The sequence below is a fragment of the Ornithodoros turicata genome, chromosome 1 (assembly GCF_037126465.1).
Source record: "Ornithodoros turicata isolate Travis chromosome 1, ASM3712646v1, whole genome shotgun sequence".
In the NCBI taxonomy this organism is placed as follows: domain Eukaryota; kingdom Metazoa; phylum Arthropoda; class Arachnida; order Ixodida; family Argasidae; genus Ornithodoros; species Ornithodoros turicata.
In genome coordinates this window covers 221,679,447-221,699,185 of record NC_088201.1, presented here as the reverse complement: position 1 = coordinate 221,699,185, position 19,739 = coordinate 221,679,447, and the positions used below count along the sequence as shown (strand labels likewise).

Sequence of the window (19,739 nt, the reverse complement as noted above, 5' to 3'; positions counted from 1 at the left end):
CACTGATTGAATATCAGTAGTAATGTATCAGCTCAACTGGCCCACAACTCACACAGTGGCCTGGACGCCATTAATGAGCAATTAGAGCTAATTGGGACCCCCCACAGTAATTAGGACCCACCAGGGAGTCATTACACTAATTGGGGCGCATCTAGGACGTGTCCAGACCACTGTGTGAGTTGTGGGCTAGTTGAGCTGATAAAAAATAAAAAAATAGGTAGAAAATAAAATGAAAAGATAGAGATAGAGTGGAGAGAAACAATTTATTCGAAAATCAACGATGCCGCGGCGAAGAAGCCGCTCCGCAACACCCGAGTGACCAGCGCCCGCCATGTTGGTAGTTTGCACCCAGCAGTTGCAGAGATCGACGACAGGTGGCCACGTAGTTGCAAGGCATCACACCAGATGCCGCCACCATCATAGCTCTAGACGAGAAAGACAGAACAAGATACTAGCGGCAGGTAAAAATGGCAGCACTGCTAAACAAGTCTAGGCATGCGAGAGAAAAGGTCTAACCGCTACTGCTAAACAGAAAACAGTACACATCGGGGAAAAAGGCTCACGGGGGCGATCGCTTAGGCCTAACCACAACACTATGCAGCTAACACAAGGCGGGAACCACACATCGCTAAACATGCGTCAACAGGCTTGCTCACCGCAAAACAAGTCTAAACATGCGAGAAAAGGCTTAACACGAGCGCGCTTGGGCATAACCTCAACACTACGCAGCTAACACAAGGCGGGAACCACACATCGCTAAACATGCGTCAACAGGCTTGGACACCGCAAAACAAGTCTAAACATGCGAGAAAAGGCTTAACACGAGCGCGGTCACCGCTAAACACGGCAAACGAGAAAAGGAGCGCGTCAAATCACTCACCTTTTCCCCCGCGGCAACTTCCAGGCAGAAACTGAGCGAGCGCAGAGAACATACGTCTGCTCTCTACGAGATCCAGCCAGAAAGTGAGCGAGCGCGCGAAGCGCACGTCCGTCTTCCGCGACGGTCCGAGAGAAACTGAGAGAGGCGACGCGCAGCGGCCGCTATGGATGCGCGCGCGCCCTCTGCTCCACCCGTCCGCGCATGCGCGCGCGCGCTGCTAGCTCCCTCTGCGCCGGCCGCGGGTGTTTTCGGTTTCGGCTCTCTGCTGCGCGCGCGCTCCTAGCGGCGACGGGTGGCTTTTCAGTTTCGCTTTCATTCTCCGTTCTTTGCGCGCGCGCGTTTATCTCTATAAAGGCAGCGCGCACCGCGCTCGCGTCATCACTACGTGAAGATGTTCAGCTACCACTCTTTACAAAATTGTTCCCGCACCCACGCTTCTTGGGAAGAAGTGGAGAAGGAATGTTTCAACGGCGAAAGTCCCCGCAACGAGCTCGTCATCACTGCTTTTCGCTACGTGATAGACATGGTAGGCTTTGGCAATATAGGAGAGATCTCGCCGGGGCCACTGCAGGAGATGGTGCGTCGGATCTACGCCCGTTACAAGAACGTCTGCATAACGGTTCCAGACGGACCCCTGGGACTAATGTGCGAATTTGTGAGCTTGGCCAACGCAGAATTCAACTACATCGCTGCAGACATCGTGGACCTTCTCGCTCGTGCCATCGCTCATATTAAGCACGCCCTGCGGAAGCAGCGACATTTGCAAGCAGTCTACATCGCCAATTTTGTCATTGATTTATTGAAATACCGATTGGTTATTGACATGCAACGCATTAAAGAGTCCGAATAACTTTGACGAGACTCTGTGTGTTCTTTCACTGAAACATCTTTATTGAATACATACAAAGGACTTGGTCAATAGATGCCTGCACCCTCCCTCCCTTGTGTGATCTCACGAACAGAACGAGATGATCAGACGTGCCAGAAAAGGGGAATCTTCATCGCAGCGCCGTCATTGCGCGGGTCACTGCGTCAGCACGATGACGGAATGGTCATTCTTTTCGTACACCCATTCCGCTACCACACTGCCACGATGACCCGTGCTTCTCCTGTCTGAGGGAGAGAGAGAGAGAGAGAGAAGCATGTCTCGACTAGAACTTTTATTCTCGATTACATGCGCGTGCAGCTCTTTGTTCCGCGGTTACTCGATGCCTGACGACGACGACGACGCTCTCGGGCTCTCTTCCGGGTTTTCCGTTGCTGCACAAGGAGAGAGAGCACTATCGTAATCCTATACGCGTCAAAACACTAGGAAAGCTTACCGTATTCGCAGCTTCCATAAGGGAAGGAGTGTACGGCATCCACGAGATAGTGCTTGTCGTCGTAGGGGACCAAGTTCTTCTTGAGTCTCGAAATGGTGTACATCGTTTGCTTTATACTCTGGATGGTGCACTGCTTCTGAGAGACCGCCTTGTCATTGAACAGAGAATCTCGGTACACTTCGTGCAATAAATGTTTCCTCACCACGTCTTTCTTAACTCCTTTCGCTCTCGTGATCTGTTTGTGTGTCCCAGCCAAGAGGATGCTGTACATTTTCGCTCGGATGGCTACGACTTCCTGAATAACTCCACCTCCCGTCTCGTCTTTGAAGTACCCCATCTGATTCGCGTGCTGGTCGTTGAAAAGTGGGTGGTCCGGCGGATAGGAAGATAGATCTAACTCACTCTCAATCTTCATCAGCTGCTCTTCCAGGCTTTCACACGTGAGAGAAAAAATTATGCTGTCCGTGTCGCTATAGATCAATTGCACTGGACATGTCAAGCGAGAAAAGAGCGACTCGTAGATGAAGCTGTACATTCGGACTTTGGATATTTCAAGAATGGCAAAGCCCACGTAAAGGGGGTGCGTGCATTTGATGCGGCGTTGCTTCATCTCGTATAAGATGCACTTATCACTCAGAATGTGAAAATGCTGACTGTCGACGGAGCTAGCTTTTCGGAGCGCGCTTTCTTTGTCGTAGGCTATAGCGTACCTTTTCATGCGTCTCACATTTTGTATCGACTTACCGAACGTGCTGTTCGACATGGTTTTGTACAGAAGTCGCTCGAATTTCGTGGTCGCGGCATTCCTCAACGCGACGTTTCTCTGCACGAAGGTTCGCAAAAAGTTGTCTTGGTGGAACGAGAGGATGTTGTGAACACGTTTTATTTTCATGCCCAACCTCACGTACAGAGCGAGCAATGCATAATGAACGACATAGCGTTCTTTGTCGTGGCACGTCAGCAAGAGTTTCTTGGTGGGAGGGGCGTTCAGCGACAACGCATCTTTCAGGTGGCGTTGGTAGGGGGACAGTTCGTTCTCGTCCACGCACCTGTGTTCGGGTGCCAGGGGAAAATCCCTGGTGAGCGCGTGCAGTTCTTCTGGATATGACAAGTCTACCACGTACACGTAACCCACTTCCGAATCGTGAGGAATGTTGAGAAAATCGATCTCGCTCCACCTCGAAGGATCCACCCACTCAAAACCTCCTGTTGGGAGATGAAAAGTCATCGCGTACGGGTACAAACTGTTCACATCGAGGTACTGGATAAAAGTCTTTTCTTGGTGGGGATCGTAATCGTCACACCCCTCGTGATTAGCCCTACAGTATCTGTGGAAGCTGTTACAAATGCCTCCCCTGATCCCCTTCTCGATCGTTTCATGCATCTCGCGATCGCTCATGAGCTCGAGTTTGACTTTGGTGAGCTTCAGAGCGCTGCTCCACGCGTAACTGGCGAGGGACATGGCACGTAAGATATCCATCCCATCCGTCTCTAGCGCAATCTTCCTGAAATACAGTACGACGTCGCAGAGCTGACAAGCGTCCAGCGTGACGTAGAGACGCGTGTAATCTCCTAGGTCCTTGCATTTGAACAATTCGAAAATCTCGAGGGCGTACTGATAGTCCTCGTCCGTGATCTCTTCATCGTTCAGGTCACTTTTGAAAGCTTGCTTTGGCGGTAGTGCGGGCAAATTGTACGCTTCGAAACTGTCGACGAAGGTGTACAGGTAAATTCCCTTCTTGAGGAGACGTCGGAAACGGTCACCAAACATTTGACGGGTACAATGAAACGCGCTTTCACCACCGCTGGCGAGCAGGGCTTCCACCAGGTTCGACAACGAGAGGTTGAAAAACTGTGTGGTATCGCGGAAATAGAGATCACCAATATTGAACCCTCTTATCTTTTCCGAGCTCTAAGCTAAGATCCACGGTTCGCCCAGATTTAGAACGTGCATGTGGCGGAGAAGGGAGCTCAAATCGTACTGCAGGTTGTGCACGCACACGACGAGTTCTTTGGTGTTACGACACGTAAGGTTACACGTATCACACAGCGTCGCGACAAAATTCGAGGAACCGGGGTCTACGAAACAGGTGTGGTCGTGATGCGACACCTTCCGCGTATGTCGGTTAAATTCGATTCCACAAAATTCGCAGTGCGTAGCGCTCACGTGCCGAAAGTGGTCTTCCATACTCATGACCAACGGTGAGGGAAGACGGTTCAGCCTATCGATTTGTTCGCTAAATCGCTTGAGCGAGAGCAAGCATTTTTCTGCCGCGTTGGGTCCCAAATAGCCATCTACGTCCATTATTTTCCCATCACAACTTCTCACTAGCACAATGCTATACGAGCTCATCCTGTGCACACTCGAGGCGTCCTTAACGAGCGCGTCCTTTTCCAGTATGCTTTCCATGTCCAACACCGCAAGATAGGGATAGGGATGCATGTACTGTATCTTGGTGAAGGAAACGCTCTCCCCCGCTTTTGGCATTTCGAGAATTACTTCGTTTACGTCTCGACACAAACGTTCGTGCTGCTCCAACGCCCCTCTCGTCCTATAACCGCTCGTGCATTTCTCGCAATAAAAATAGTCACCTCGCCCCATGAAAGTGCTAAATTTTCGGATCCCATAGAAATGCTCCCTAACCTCGAGCAGGTGGACTTTGTCCTGATAGAGTGTGCAGGGAACCCGTCCGGTAGATATCGAACTCGTCTGCTCGTCGAACACGTAGATGTACACGGAGATTTTGTTTTTTCTCTCCCACAGGGCAATGTCTTCGTAAGTGACTGGGAAGCAGGGTGGCCAGTATGTTACACGCGTCTCCGGATTCGAAGGATTCATGTATTTGCGGTATCTGGCATAATCGTTTGGGTTGTTCCTCAAAGGATGTAAGAGTGCCAGCACGCTATACTTGAAACACTCGTTTTCGTGATTCGGCGGAAGTTTGACGTTTGTGAGAGTCTTTGTTTTTCTCTTTAGCAGCTCGGGAAGCTCGATCGTGCATCCTATCCGCTTCGGTTTTAAGCGCGTTAGTTTTAAGTCGACACATTGGACGTCGTTCGAGGTGAAACCAGACCCTTCTCTCGCATAGTTTTCAACGCGTTGCGAGGACTCTGCGATGGCAGCATTTATCGCGCCTTCGATTTCTTGACGGTTATGAACCACTCTCATGTGAAGGTTCACGTGAAGGAGATGCGAAGTCAACCCGTCGGCTCCGTCCTTAACCATGAGCGCCTTCGAGCACAGACAAAATTTGAAAGGCATGGGATAAGCTTCGAGGACGCGCGTGATTACTGGAGCTATGCTCGGTAGATAGAGTCGCAAATCGTCGACGTTGTCGTCGTGCGGGGAACAGAGAAGCGTGTACCTAGTAGCCGTTCCGTCAAATGCCTCGTCTGTGACAAAAAAAGGAAGGAATCGTCTCTCCGTGACGGAGGGATGATTCTCTACGACGTGTTCTCTCAATTCAACGATTCTACGACCCTGGACAGGCTCAGCTTCGTTTCGAAATTCTGGGCTTGCATCTGGTGATTCATCTCGAACCCTACCAGACAGAGGAATGAAATCTGCATACGACTGATCCCCTTCCCACATGAGCAATTCGTCGTCGTCATCGTCCGTTTCAGGTATTACGAAAGGCGGACTACTGACTCTGTCGTCGTCGTCGTCGTCATCTGAAAGGACGACTGGGCTATTACCGAGATTCTCTATTCTAGCTTCGTGCTCTCTTTCTACGGCCACGAGCATGGCATCGATGGGGTCGTACTGACATACGAGACAGCGCGGCACTGCGGTCAAACAAAATCAGTACGAGATTTCCTCTCACGAAACAATGCTCACTTTTCCCTTCAGTTGAGGAACGCTTGAGATTGATGATGATGATGAGAGAGGATGGGATGAGACCCTGTGTTCAGTGTCATGCGGTGACAGCGGCTATTGGTTCCTGAAAAACAATGTCATGCATAGAATACACTCTTACAGCAGAGACGGTCAACTTACATTTTGGTCCACGAAACGACTCACGTCGTGGATGAATGCCCTTCGTGGGCTTCCTGTCAACCGTCGTAGAACCAGCGCACCTTTTATAGTCGCTACACCGCTCTCCTCCTCCTCGCATTGCGACGGTGTCGTCTGTACTTTGACCACCCCGCCTTCCGTCTTTCGCGCCTTTTTGCGATGTCGCATATGACAATGATGTCATCGACGTTGAATAAAACATTACACTAATTTCAAGCTAACACTCTGGGACGACTTGTACATGACGACGAGAAGACCCAGAGTGGGATTCGAACCCAGGATCCTTCTACACTGGGCGCGACACACTAACCACCAATCTAATTTGTACTGCGTGACGTTTTTCGTATTGCGGGGTTCGTGTCTACACACGTCACAACATGTTCAAACACGTTCAAACATGTTCAAACACGTTCAATGACGTCATAGAGAGAGAGAGAGAGGAAGTAGTGTGTCCAAGGACGACTTCGACGCCTGTGTCTAAACACGTCCAAACACGTCCAAACATGTTCAGACACGTTCAATGACGTCATAGAGAGGGTGAGAGGAACGAGTGTGTCCAGGGGCGACTTCGCCGCCCATGTCCGAACATGTTCAAACACGTCTTAACATGGCCAAACACGTTCAATGACGTCATAGAGAGTGAGAGGCAAAGCTTTACTATAAATGTCGAAGCGAACGTTCGATCGTCATTCCATCATGCTTGGTAGATCCTCGTAAGTAATACCCATGACGTCATCATCATCGTCGAAATGTTTGAAGAGTTTCGTTTCCAGTGTACAACACTTTTGCTGCGCGTGAAGTCGGTGTTTTCCCGCCTCACATATTTCGGGAGATTGGCAGCGCCCGCTTCTTCTGCACCAATTGCGGTGGATTGTGGTCCAAAGGTACGCTTCCTCGTTATTTTTTAATACGTTCTATAATCGTTCACATTTTTTTCCAGAGCAAAAGCATTGGACGGACCGATTGATTCGCCCGTTTCTCGGCTGTCGGACGGTACCGTTCGACGTACGTTGCGAAGGACTTCGACTATTGAAGGAAGATGGAGAAGATGGACCATCAGTGTCACTCTGTGACTGAAGAAGATTGTACGTGTGTATGTGTTTGAGTTAAAAAAAACACGCGTTTCTCACACTCCTTTCGTTGCAGATTACGAATGGCTACTGACGGGAGATCTACCCCTGGTCCTAACCTTCAAGCCTCCTCCAAAGACCTTCTTTTTGCGAATCGGCGATCAACTGACTACCTGTCGCTGCGGTGGACTCTGGTCGAGAAACCCCAGCCATTGGTTAGACTCGAGCCTTCGTCCGTATTTGGGCTGCCTTCCCGGCTACGAAACCAAAGCTGGAGCCTAATTCGTGTGTAACGAGAAATAAAAAAAGGTTGTCTACTCTCATTCCGTCTCAGTCATGATGACGCCCGAGCAGAGGTTTGCCACCTTTGTGCAAACGCGAATGTATCGGGACTTGCTGCGATTACGCGATTATATTCACGGTGATAGCTGCGAGGGAGACTTTCGCTCGATTCTCAAGACGATACCCCTACGTCTGTTCACCGTCAGTGGGAAGATTGCAAAGAAAATGAAGCGTTTCGTAGATTACAAGCTCGAGCTGTTGGAAAAGTATAGACGAGGAGAGACAGTCGACCCGTGTCTCATCAACGCGGGTTTCAACCGGCCTATCGTCCGTCGCTACTGGCTTCTCCACACATCCCTCGACGTCACGGTGCAGACCGGCGACGACGGCGGTGAGCGTCGGGTCAGCACGTTGGAAGATCGTCTCGCAAGGGTCTTGTGTATGTCGTGAATAAATAAATAGCCTATTTTTTTTTTACGAAACGAGTTCGCTCACGAGGAGACGTTTTATTGTTTCGTCATTCTCTTCGAGGTTACAGGAAAACATGGATACACAACTTTTCAAGCTGTAGCGTTTCGACATGCGCGTGGCTACGTAGATACAAAAAAGCCCGCAGTAAGGCGAAAAGGGTGATTGAATACACTTGTCGTTATACTCGTCCACTACAGGTAAAGTCCTTCGAAGGTTTGCTTCGATGGGGGGAAGTCCGTAGCTGTCGAAAAACACGGTAGACCCGTCGTAGTTTTTCAGGTAGAGCACCCAGTGCTGCCCGCGCCTTCTTCGCTCTTCCGTATTGATGATTAAATAACCGGGCTTGCGTAAAACGAAGGCTTCGTCGGAAGCGCAAATGCCTCTCAGCATGGAGGAAGCGAGGGGGTTCAGGGACACGAGTTCCAAGATGTCGCTCTCGTACATTTGTTCTATGGGAAGGTGACCGTGCGGTCCTTGTCGACGCACATGAGCTTGGGACACTCGGAAATCAAGAGGAGGGTGACCGCGTGTGGAAGGGCTTTAGCGAAGCGTAATTGCAGGCGAACGTTTCCTTTTCGCCACTCGTTCAAATGCGAAGGAGAAGAACACTTGTCCACGTCCAAGTTAAAGTAGAGAAGGAACCCGTTCGTTTTAAATCGCTCGTAGCTATACTTGAAATGTTTCTCTCCCAGTTCTTGCAAGAAGTTAAAGTAGGGAATTTTGACGAGGTCGTTCTGAAAGTCGTACTCGGCTCGCACTTGCTGGCCGTCCACGGAGAGCATCGAATGAGACAGGTCGTAATGACGGAATTTGTAGGGGTTCGATTGGATGTCGCCGAGAAAGTCGGACGTTGCGAGCAGGGCGACGCATAATTTGGAAGGTACCCTTTCGGGGTAAACGTTTTCAAAGTGAGCGTCCAAGCTCCCGGCACTCAAGCTCCGCACCTTGGTTTCCAATCCGCGTAACACGTAGATGGCCGGCGTGGTCTGAAGCCGCCGCTCGTATTCCAAAAATAGGGAAGGTGCCAGCGTCACCTTTTTCAAGTGTAACGTCATTTCTTTAATGTCCACCTCGTAATTGTACGTTTTCTTGTCTTTGGGGACCGATACGAGTTTAAATTCGTCGTTGTTTAACAGGAAAACGACGCGAATTTCGACGGCAGGTACCATCAGGCGCGGCTGTTGAAACAGGTCGGTATTGATCTGTCCGACCAGGTTAAAGTATTTTCCACCCTTCGTCGCTTCGTAACGTTGTTTCGGACCGCGAGACGAGACGTCGTAATCGTCCTTTAAATGTTCGTCGTCCTCGACATAAAGTCCAGCCGCGTGCACTGTTTCTTGAGCCGCGGGCGTGGAATGAAGCACGACGTCCAAAATACTCCTGTAGGCGTACAACTCGTTGGAACTGACGAGTTTGTTGTTCGCATAAACGGTGACCGTCTTAAACATGCCGCTCAACAGGTGGTTTATTGGGAAAACGACATCTTTCTCGTCCATTTCTTCCCCGTCGTCGCGAACAATGCGCACGGTCAAAGACACGAAACTGCCGTAGAGATCCAAGTGTGCCCTTTGCAAATTTTGAATACAAAACTCGATCACGGAATTATTTACCCCGTTGACCGGATAAAAAAGTTGGTACGAAGTATCTTCCACGCCGTATTGAATGGAAGGGGGTTCGAATATCATCACGTCACTCGTTAGACAGATCGGCGTCTGTATTTTTCCTTTCGTTGACGTCATGACGGAACGCGCGCAGCGGATGTGTGACCTTCACGGCGTACCAAAGATATCTGCAGGTGCGTCGTGTGTCGGCGCCTTTTGTAGTCGTTTGCGGCGTTTCTTTCCATTGTTGTTGTTTCCAGAGCCCTCCATGGAATCCAGCACGTCTCTCCCCGTTGCTATGGCCGTCTTTTTTACTGCGCGCGATATTCCTTCGCCATCGGCCAAATTCCGCGCCAAGCGCTTCAACGTTCTCTTGGCGATCGGTTTTATTTGCTGCCAGATGGGAACGATAAACCTGGATATGTTGCTCAACACACCGCCCCCTCGTTGGAAAAGGGGTCCCGTGTACACGGGAATTATTTTGGGGGAATTACGGTACATATTTGAAATGCAACGTTAGATTGGTTCTGCCTTTGGACCGCAACGGCAAACGTCTTCCCGTTTCGTCCGCGAGAACGATCGTCACTGAAGGAATTTCGAATTGAGACAGATTAAAATACTGGATGTTATCTAACGTGTAGGTGACGACGTGCTTGTCTTTCTCGGAATAAAAGGGTAGTATTTTTAATATAGGTTTTTTCCCGCTCCCCACGTACGTGGGTTCCACGATATCCGTGTACACGATTATGTTGTGAAACGGGGGTTCCAGGAGTACCTCGACGGAGCTCGTAGCATCCTCATCCCCCGTGAACACGGTACGCGATTCGAAGCCCAAAAGCACGGCCAGGTACTCGGAAAGTCTTAGGGTGGAGGTGCCCTCGGAAAGTCGAATTTTACATTTCTGTTCGGTTCCGTCGAAGCTGAAGCGCGCGCGTTCGCCTACGCGCTGATTAATCGCATTTAGAAGTGCTTGCGGCGTCGCATAATAGCCGGGAGGCAGATGTACTTGCAAAGATCGAGGAATTTTCGTCTTGATCGTGAAAGAAAATTGACACGCTACGGGGAGAGAGACGCGTAGCGTTTCTTCGTGTCCCTCGACGGCTGTGAGATGTAGCAGCTTGACAAAGGGTTCCGGCACGTGCAACCCTTTCGGCGTTTTCAGAGAGTACACGTTATCCGCGAATTCTAGCGAGGCGTCCAGCTTGTGCGTCTGGAAATACTTGTTGAGTGTGTTCCGTAAGGACGTGGTTTCCGAATTCAGAGTGACGTCGCCGAAAGCGACGGCGGCTGCGGCGTGCTCCAATAAGATGGAGGTGGCTTCGCGTTCGCTCAATTTGGGGGGGTTTCACCGCACGACCTGCTTCGCGGGACGCTAGCGAGGCGTCGAGCGCCTGTGCGAGCCGAGGGTCCAATTCCACGGCTTTCACGTCCACGGGTAAGACGAAGTCGTATCGCGATTTATTGTACGCGAAAGAAACGTCGAATTCCGAAAGGGCTTTTCCCAAATCCCTCTCGAGATCCGAGGTGACACGAAAAGTTCTGCCGGCTTCCACCGTGTCCTCGAAAGAAACCTCGATTTTCGCATCTTGCCTTTCGTACCCGATATTTAAAAAATCGTTACTTATGCTGAGATCCATCAGACCGACTTTATACCGATTCGAGAGCTGAAGCGGACTATCGAAAGCTACCGTGAAGGCGTTGAGTTTATTCGAGGGAAACTTATCCATGCTGGCGTTCGAGAGCAGGTGGACGTAGATGTCTGACATCATTTCCCAATCTTGACCACGTCGCTGCTCGGAACCCAACTGTCGTGTTCTTTGTCGTAACCGAACCAGCGAACCAAGGAGAAGCTCTGACCGTTCAGTTGCTTCTTTCTCAGCACTTTCGTTACTGGCCAAGGCTGATTGGCGTCTCGGGTTACGACGAGTACCTCCTCCGGGTAGAAAGATCCGTCCACTTCCTTACCCCGGTAATCTTCCAGGTGTACGACGGGAGGAGAGGTGTCTCTCAGGCGGGAGACGGTGAAAATCTGAGGCGACCAACTCCCTTCCGAGCTCTTATGAAAACCTTGGGTGTTGTTTCCAATGCAGCCCCCAATAGACGGATTATCTCCCATGAATAGAAGGATTACCCATTGTGTAGGGTACACCACTAGAGGGCGCTACTAGCCACGCCTCACCACTAGGGGCCGCTGCTGTCGCATTCCGCGGATGACGTCATTGCTCCTTCGGGGAGCATGGTGAGAGATAGCGGAAGGTATTGGATGGCGATGCGAAATAGAGCGCCCCCTTGTGCAAGGCTGTGGTGGCACTGCGGGCGACAGGACAGACGCTCTCGGTGGCGGCTCTCCACGGCGCTGTTATGCATGGTCTCGTGACCGTGATACGCGGCGTCGGCGGCAAAAGGGTTTCGGGTGCAGCGTTGAGTCTTTGAGCTAGTTTATATTAATCTCACTCCGTTTATTGTTCAACTGATGGTTGTTGTTTGAGAGCTCAATTGCTATGCTGTGAGATTGGGGTGTACGACACGCATATACGGCATGCGACAATAAATGCGTATAAATAAAAGGACGTGCACGATAAATTACGCCACATTATTATGGCTTCCCGTGTTGCTACACTTTGCATTATAAAGGCGCTTTCGCGAACCAGTCCGTTCACAAACAGCCGTGTGCATCGCGTCGTGTATATTAGACTTGGATACTTTCCTTTTAATTGCCTAATAACGCTTTTGCGACTCGGGCGCGTATATTAGCAGGCTCCAGCTCGCGCAATATTATTTTGGTGATGGTGCATATGTTCAAACAAGAGCGGAGAGAGTTGTTCCCCCTATTTGCTTTATGTGGTTATTCACTTCAGTATATCATTCTCACATACTAGTTTAAATTTAATTACGATTAGTAGTACTGCAGTATAAACAATTTAGCACACTACAGTGCTGTAAGATATATTGTAAGCACCTTATGGCTGCAGAATCACTGGGTGGATATCTGTAAAATTTTAGTGCCTTCTTTTCTGTGGCGGTCACTGTCACGAATAGGAATTCAGTTAAGTGTTGTGGCAATTCCAATGTAAACAGTCATCTGCTATATTGGAAAGTGAGTGATTATGGTCAAACAAGTCAAAATAAACATGATACCTTCTACAATACCATCTGTGATTCCTAAATGTCAGTATGACAAGGTACGAAGAAATGTTAACGTAGTGCATGCTATTCAAAGCAAGTTCTTCCACATCCCACCCATCTACAAACACCCAGAAAACAAAACAAAAAAACGGGTCTTGGGTTTGCCTCTGGTAACATAATTTAACTACACAAATGCAGTATGTGCAGTCAAACACATTTGCAATAAGGAAAGCATAAAGATTATTGCAGTTGCAACGGTCATGCCAGTAGGTCATGTACATCTTGGTATTTTCGAAATTTCTCAAACATTTCTATATCTTTTATATTCAACGTGCTGGACATCTAGTGTGCAACACCTGATATCGAATCAAAATCTGAGCCAGTATGGGGTCATGAACACGCCGGTGTAACGCAACAATAAGGTAGACGGCATGTCAACAAGTTGCAAACCGCTGTTCCATCTTGCACATTTGTCATGCTCATCTAGGTATTTTTGAAATTTCTCAAACATTTCCATATCTTTTATATTCAATGTGCTGGACATCTAGTGACATCCAGCACGTCTAGATGTCTAGATGTCCAGGATGTTTAATATAAAAGATATTGTTAGGTAGAAAAGCGAGACAGGTGTAGCCAATGGAGGTAAGGTTCTTTATAAGCAGCCGGAAAGGATGGAGGCCGAGACCAGAATGAATTGGGCGCGGTCTCGCGCGATGATCAGAGCGATGGGGATGATTGGGATCGGTGATCTTCCTCCTCACAATATGGAAATGTTTGAGAAATTTGAAAAATACCTAGATGAGCATGACAAATGTGCAAGATGGAACAGGGGTTTGCAACTTGTTGACATGCCGTCTACCTTATTGTTGCTCAGGTTACACCGGTGTGTTCATGACCCCATACTGGCTCAGATTTTGATTCGATATCAGGTGTTGCACACTAGATGTCCAGCACGTTGAATATATAAGATATGGAAATGTTTGAGAAATTTGAAAAATACCTAGATGAGCATGACAAATGTGCAAGATGGAACAGGGGTTTGCAACTTGTTGACATGCTGTCTACCTTATTGTTGCTCAGGTTACACCGATGTGTTCATGACCCCATACTGGCTCAGATTTTGATTCGATATCAGGTGTTGCACACTAGATGTCCAGCACGTTGAATATAAAAGCTATAGAAATGTTTGAGAAATTTCAAAAATACCAAGATGTACATGACCTACTGACATGACCGTTGCAACTGCAATAATCGTCATGCTTTCCTTGCAAATGTGTTTGAGTGCACGTATCTGCATTTGTGTAGTTAAATTATGTTACCAGGGGCAAATCCAAGACCCGCTTTTTGTTTTTTTGTGTTCTGAGTGTGTGTAGATGGGGGGGGGTGATGTGGAAGAACTTGCTTTGGACAGCATGCACTACGTTAACATTTCTTCATACCTTGTCATACTGACATTTAGGAATCACAGATGGTATTGTAGAAGGTATCATGTTTGTTTTGACTTGTTTGACCATAACCACTCACTTTCCAATATAGCAGATGACTGTTTACATTGCAATTGCCACAACACTCAAGTGAATCCCTATTAGTGACAGTGACCACCACAGAAAAGAAGGCACTAAAATTTTACAGATATCCACCCAGTGATTCTGCAGCCATAAGGTGCTTACGATATACCTTACAGCACTGTAGTGTGCTAATAATATTGCGCGAGTCTGGAGCCTGCTAATATACGCGCTCGAGTCGCAAAAGCGTTATTAGGCAATTAAAAGGAAAGTATCCAAGTCTAATATACACGACGCGATGCACACGGCTGTTTGTCAACGGACTGGTTCGCGAAAGCGCCTTTATAATGCAAAGTGTAGCAACACGGGAAGCCATAATAATGTGGCGTAATTTATCGTGCACGTCCTTTTGTTTATATTTATTTATTTATATTGTCGCATGCCGTATATGCGTGTCGTACACCCCAATCTCACAGCATAGCAATTGAGCTCTCAAACAACAACCATCAGTTGAACAATAAACGGAGTGAGATTAATATAAACTAGCTCAAAGACTCAACGCTGCACCCGAAACCCTTTTGCCGCCGACGCCGCGTATCACGGTCACGAGACCATGCATAACAGCGCCGTGGAGAGCCGCCACCGAGAGCGTCTGTCCTGTCGCCCGCAGTGCCACCACAGCCTTGCACAAGGGGGCGCTCTATTTCGCATCGCCATCCAATACCTTCCGCTATCTCTCACCATGCTCCCCGAAGGAGCAATGACGTCATCCGCGGAATGCGACAGCAGCGGCCCCTAGTGGTGAGGCGTGGCTAGTAGCGGCTCTAGTGGTGTACCCTACACAATGGGTAATCCTTCTATTCATGGGAGATAATCCGTCTATTGGGGGCTGCATTGGAAACAACACCCAAAACCTTTTCTGTGAAGTAGGACCCTCACTTTATCCCCCAGTTTGAGCTTCTTTTTCACGGAGGGTACGACGGGCTTCCCATTTATCTTATTGAACAGCTCCAATTCGTTTTCGGGCGTGACTTCGGACGGGCTGATGCCCAAAGTCCTGTGTTTGGTGGTGTTGTAGTCGCGCACGATCTTGGGAAGCGCGGAAACGAAGTGGTATTTTCCCGTTACTCTAAAATAACGGAATATTCTGTCGCGTAAAGTGCGTATGACGCGCTCTGCCTGCGATGCTTTGATTACTGGAGAGAAGGTAGAATACATCTGTACCTTCTTTCGTGAGAGATACTCCTTGACGGTCTTGTTGTAGAATTCCCCGCCTCTGTCGCAAAAGATGCGTGTAGGTACGTTACCTCCCCGAAAAAGTCTTATCATGGCCCTTTTCATTTCGGCGGGGCGCTTCGTCTTTAGCGGGAGGGTGCGCAGAAAGCGGGAGAGGGAATCGATTGCCACGAGAATGTAGCGGTAGCCACCGTTGAATCTCTTGTATTTTGAAAAATTGGCGAGATCCATTTGCCACACGTCGTTGATCTTGAGCGCGATGATGCGTCTCCTATTAAACTTTCTTCTGACCGGATGGTGGAGCGTGTAGGCATCCAGCTTGCTGAGAATGGCGAGAGCCTTCTTTTTGCTCAAGTGATGCGCTTTTCTATAGCGTTCCACACCCCCCAAACCACCCTCTGGTTTCTCATATCCGTCCATAAGTCGTCCACGCAATGGAGGCTTGCTGCTGCTGCTGCTGTTGAGGCTCGCGAGATTTGGGTAGAGAAATCAGACGCAATAGTTTCGAGACTTTGGGGAACCAGGAAGGTTTCTTTCCCGTCTTACGTTGCAACAAATAATTGACGAGTTCGTAAACTGAGGAGTGTCTGATGGGCTTGCCCGACACGGAGACACAACCCTCGCGATCCCAGGAAAGAACCTTCTTTAATTCCGAGACGACCCTTTCCGCTTCCTCTTCATCCACCTCTGGAGAGAGGAGCGAATAGCCAAAGTCATTTGTAGCGTCGGACGCCTTGTTTTTATTGTCGTAGGGGTCAAATCCGTACTGCTTGAGTATGCGATACAGTGCTTGCAGTATGAGTTTCACTTTGACGTCGTCACTCTCCTTCGAGGAAAGAATGTTTCCGATGGAGGTGGTCACTTCAATTCTCTTGGCCACTGGCGAAAAGGTTCAACACGGCGGAAAGCAGGAGAGGAACCACCGAAGAAAGAACGCCCTGTCCTCGCTGCTGAGACAGATAGCGCTTTAAACGTTGCGGATTCTTGTGAATCTTTTTGTAGGCGAGCCGTCGTAAAAAGCGTTTGTGCTTCTTCAAACGCGCGAACGTATCTGGAGCTAGAGCCACCTTTCCGTTCAATACATTGAGGCAAATTTTGGAGAGGTGTTTCATGTCGGACGAGGACGAACGTCTCAAGACGTCGCGGCGGCGTGGAGGGGGTAGAGTGGAGAGTACTTTGAGTAAAGTGAGGTGAGGGCGGAGATTCATTTCGGAGCGTAGATATATTGACGTTCTCCCGGAAAGATATTGCTACGCAACCTGTGATCCTCGTGCGTATAGTTGTGAAGATCCACGAGTAAATATGCGTGGGGCGACGACATCGCTTGTTTATATGCGTCCAGAAAATACTCCAATCTTTTTCTGCCAAATAGCTGTTGGTCGAAATGTTCCATCTGGTGCACGCTACGCACGGTGCGCCACAGGACGACGTAACTGGCATTGTAGGATATTGTTCTAAAATGGCTACTGTCGAAAAAGATGTTTTGAACGAGTAAGAAGATCGACGCGTTGGCGTGGTGAGAACCCCGAATGAAAAGATCGGTCACCTCCTTCAAGGAACCGGCGTCGGTCATGTGATCGTCGACGACGATCAGCGTAGCGCGCGACGTGTCCCACTCTCGCGGTAGCTCCTTGGTAAATTTTACGGAGTCCCCGAATTCGTCCTGCATGCTCGGTGAAGCATATTTCTGCACGTAGAATATTTGTGACGGAGGCTTGTCCACCACGTCGTTCAGGTTCCTCAACACGTTAGCAACGAAAGTAGATTTGCCGCACATGGAGGGACCGCTTAAGATACAGCGAAAGGGATGACGGAAACGAAAAGGTTCGGGGGAAGACATGTTGCGTGCGTACACGTTGCACGAAGAGAAAGAAGAGACTGAGACTCGAGGAGAAATGCATCGCTTTTATTTACACATCCTCGTCGTCGTCCTCTACATCGGAACTGCGTTCCCAATACAGATTGTCCAGGCTAAAGTTGGACTTCTTTTTCGCCAGTCTGTCCGCCGCTAAGATGCGGTCGAGCGTCTTCATCTTGTCCTGACACATTTCTTGACGTGCTTGCAACCATTCCAGACGGTAGACTTGAAAGGCTTCCTCCACGATGCCGCGTATAAATTCGCGAAGTTCTTCGTTTTTTGTCTTTTCCTTGCGACGACGAGAAACGCAGGAGAATAAACCACACATGGCGTTTTCCACGTATCGGTCAGAATGATGACGCGAGCGCGGTGCGCGCTGCCTTTATAGAGATAAACGCGCGCGCGCAAAGAACGGAGAATGAAAGCGAAACTGAAAAGCCACCCGTCGCCGCTAGGAGCGCGCGCGCAGCAGAGAGCCGAAACCGAAAACACCCGCGGCCGGCGCAGAGGGAGCTAGCAGCGCGCGCGCGCATGCGCGGACGGGTGGAGCAGAGGGCGCGCGCGCATCCATAGCGGCCGCTGCGCGTCGCCTCTCTCAGTTTCTCTCGGACCGTCGCGGAAGACGGACGTGCGCTCCGCGCGCTCGCTCAGTTTCTGGCTGCCTCTCGTAGAGAGCAGACGTGTGTGTTCTCCGCGCTCGCTCAGTTTCTGCCTGGAAGTTGCCGCGGGGAAAAAGGTGAGTGATTTGACGCGCTCCTTTTCTCGTATGTTTGCCGTGTTTAGCGGTGACCGCGCTCGTGTTAATCCTTTTCTCGCATGTTTAGACTTGTTTTGCGGTGTCCAAGCCTGTTGACGCATGTTTAGCGATGTGTGGTTCCCGCCTTGTGTTAGCTGCGTAGTGTTGGGGTTAGGCCTAAGCGATCGCCCACGTAAGCCTCTTTCCTCGTATGTTTGCCGTGTTTAGCGGTGACCGCGCTCGTGTTAAGCCTTTTCTCGCATGTTTAGCGATGTGTGGTTCCCGCCTTGTGTTAGCTGCGTACTGTTGGGGTTAGGCCTAAGCGATCGCCCCCGTAAGCCTCTTTCCTCGTATGTTTTCCGTGTTTAGCGGTGACCGCGCTCGTGTTAAGCCTTTTCTCGCATGTTTAGCGATGTGTGGTTCCCGCCTTGTGTGTTAGCTGCGTAGTGTTGTGGTTAGGCCTAAGCGATCGTCCCCGTAAGCCTTTTTCCCCGATGTGTACTGTTTTCTGTTTAGCAGTAGCGGTTAGACCTTTTCTCTCGCATGCCTAGACTTGCTTAGCAGTGCTGTCATTTTTACCTGCCGCTAGTATTTTGTTCTGTCTTTCTCGTCTAGAGCTATGATGGTGGCGCCATCTGGTGTGATGCCTTGCAACTAAGTGGCCACCTGTCGTCGATCTCTGCAACTGCTGGGTGCAAACTACCAACATGGCGGACGCTGGTCACTCGGGTGTTGCGGAGCGGCTTCTTCGCCGCGGCATCGTTGATTTTCGAATAAATTGTTTCTCTCCACTCTATTTCTATCTTTTTATTCTATTTTCTGCCTATTTTTTTTATTTTTTATGACCACGATTATCCGGAAACGCACAACTGGTCTGGACGCGAGATAGACATTCCCCAATTAGTGTGATGGCTCCCTGGAGGGTGCTGATTAATGTGGGGGGTCTCAATTAGCTCTAATTGCTAATTAATGGCGTCCAGATGAAGATGTGCGTTTCCGGATAAACGTGGTCAGTACTTACTACTAATATCACGTTTGATTGCATAGAATGTCATGAAAGAATCGAAAAGAAAGCAAGAAAATGTGTGGACGTGAGTGAAAAGCGAATTAAAAGCAACTTGGTACTTAGCTTATTTACTTTGGGAAAGTTACCAGGAAAAGAAACGAGTTCCTCTGAAAGTTACGACGGAGCAAAAGTACCCAGTTAAGTAACAAGTTACCAAAAAAGGATCTCAGTTAAAGTAACGAGTTACTTGAAACGAGTTACCTCGACCTCTGTCGTTAATATCCGTTCGTGTCGCCATCAGAATGATGGAAAATGATTTACAAAACTATTTCGTTTGTAAGAAAAAAAAAGTTTGCTTTCAATTACTGTGTGTACAAGACTAATCGAGAATCCTTGCCTCTCTATCTTGACGTGGTTGTAGGGGGCAGTTTATGGTCGTCGGCTTCAAACTCTTCCTTTATTGCGTGAATCTGCTAGTTGATCCTGTTTGTTCATTGAAAAAAGACAAGTTTCTCTACAGATTCTGAGGTGTATTCATGCTGCTTGCGTAAAAATGATTTGTCTGAATTAATTATTGTTTTGACTTCGTTTCTGATGTTCACTCGATTGATATCCTGTGAGTTGAGAATTA

At 49.0% G+C, this 19,739-nt stretch overlaps 2 long non-coding RNA genes across 2 annotated transcripts; one reads left to right on the top strand and one right to left on the bottom strand.

The window, feature by feature from the left end:
* Positions 1-249: 249 nt before the first annotated feature.
* Positions 250-983, bottom strand: LOC135376921 (uncharacterized). Its single transcript, XR_010417912.1, has 2 exons — positions 881-983; positions 250-425 (listed from the first exon to the last, which is right to left on the bottom strand). It is a non-coding gene; the product is annotated as an uncharacterized LOC135376921 (long non-coding RNA).
* Positions 984-17,855: 16,872 nt separating this feature from the next.
* LOC135376955 (uncharacterized) lies at positions 17,856-18,898 on the top strand. Its single transcript, XR_010417929.1, has 2 exons — positions 17,856-18,102; positions 18,718-18,898. It is a non-coding gene; the product is annotated as an uncharacterized LOC135376955 (long non-coding RNA).
* Positions 18,899-19,739: the final 841 nt, after the last annotated feature.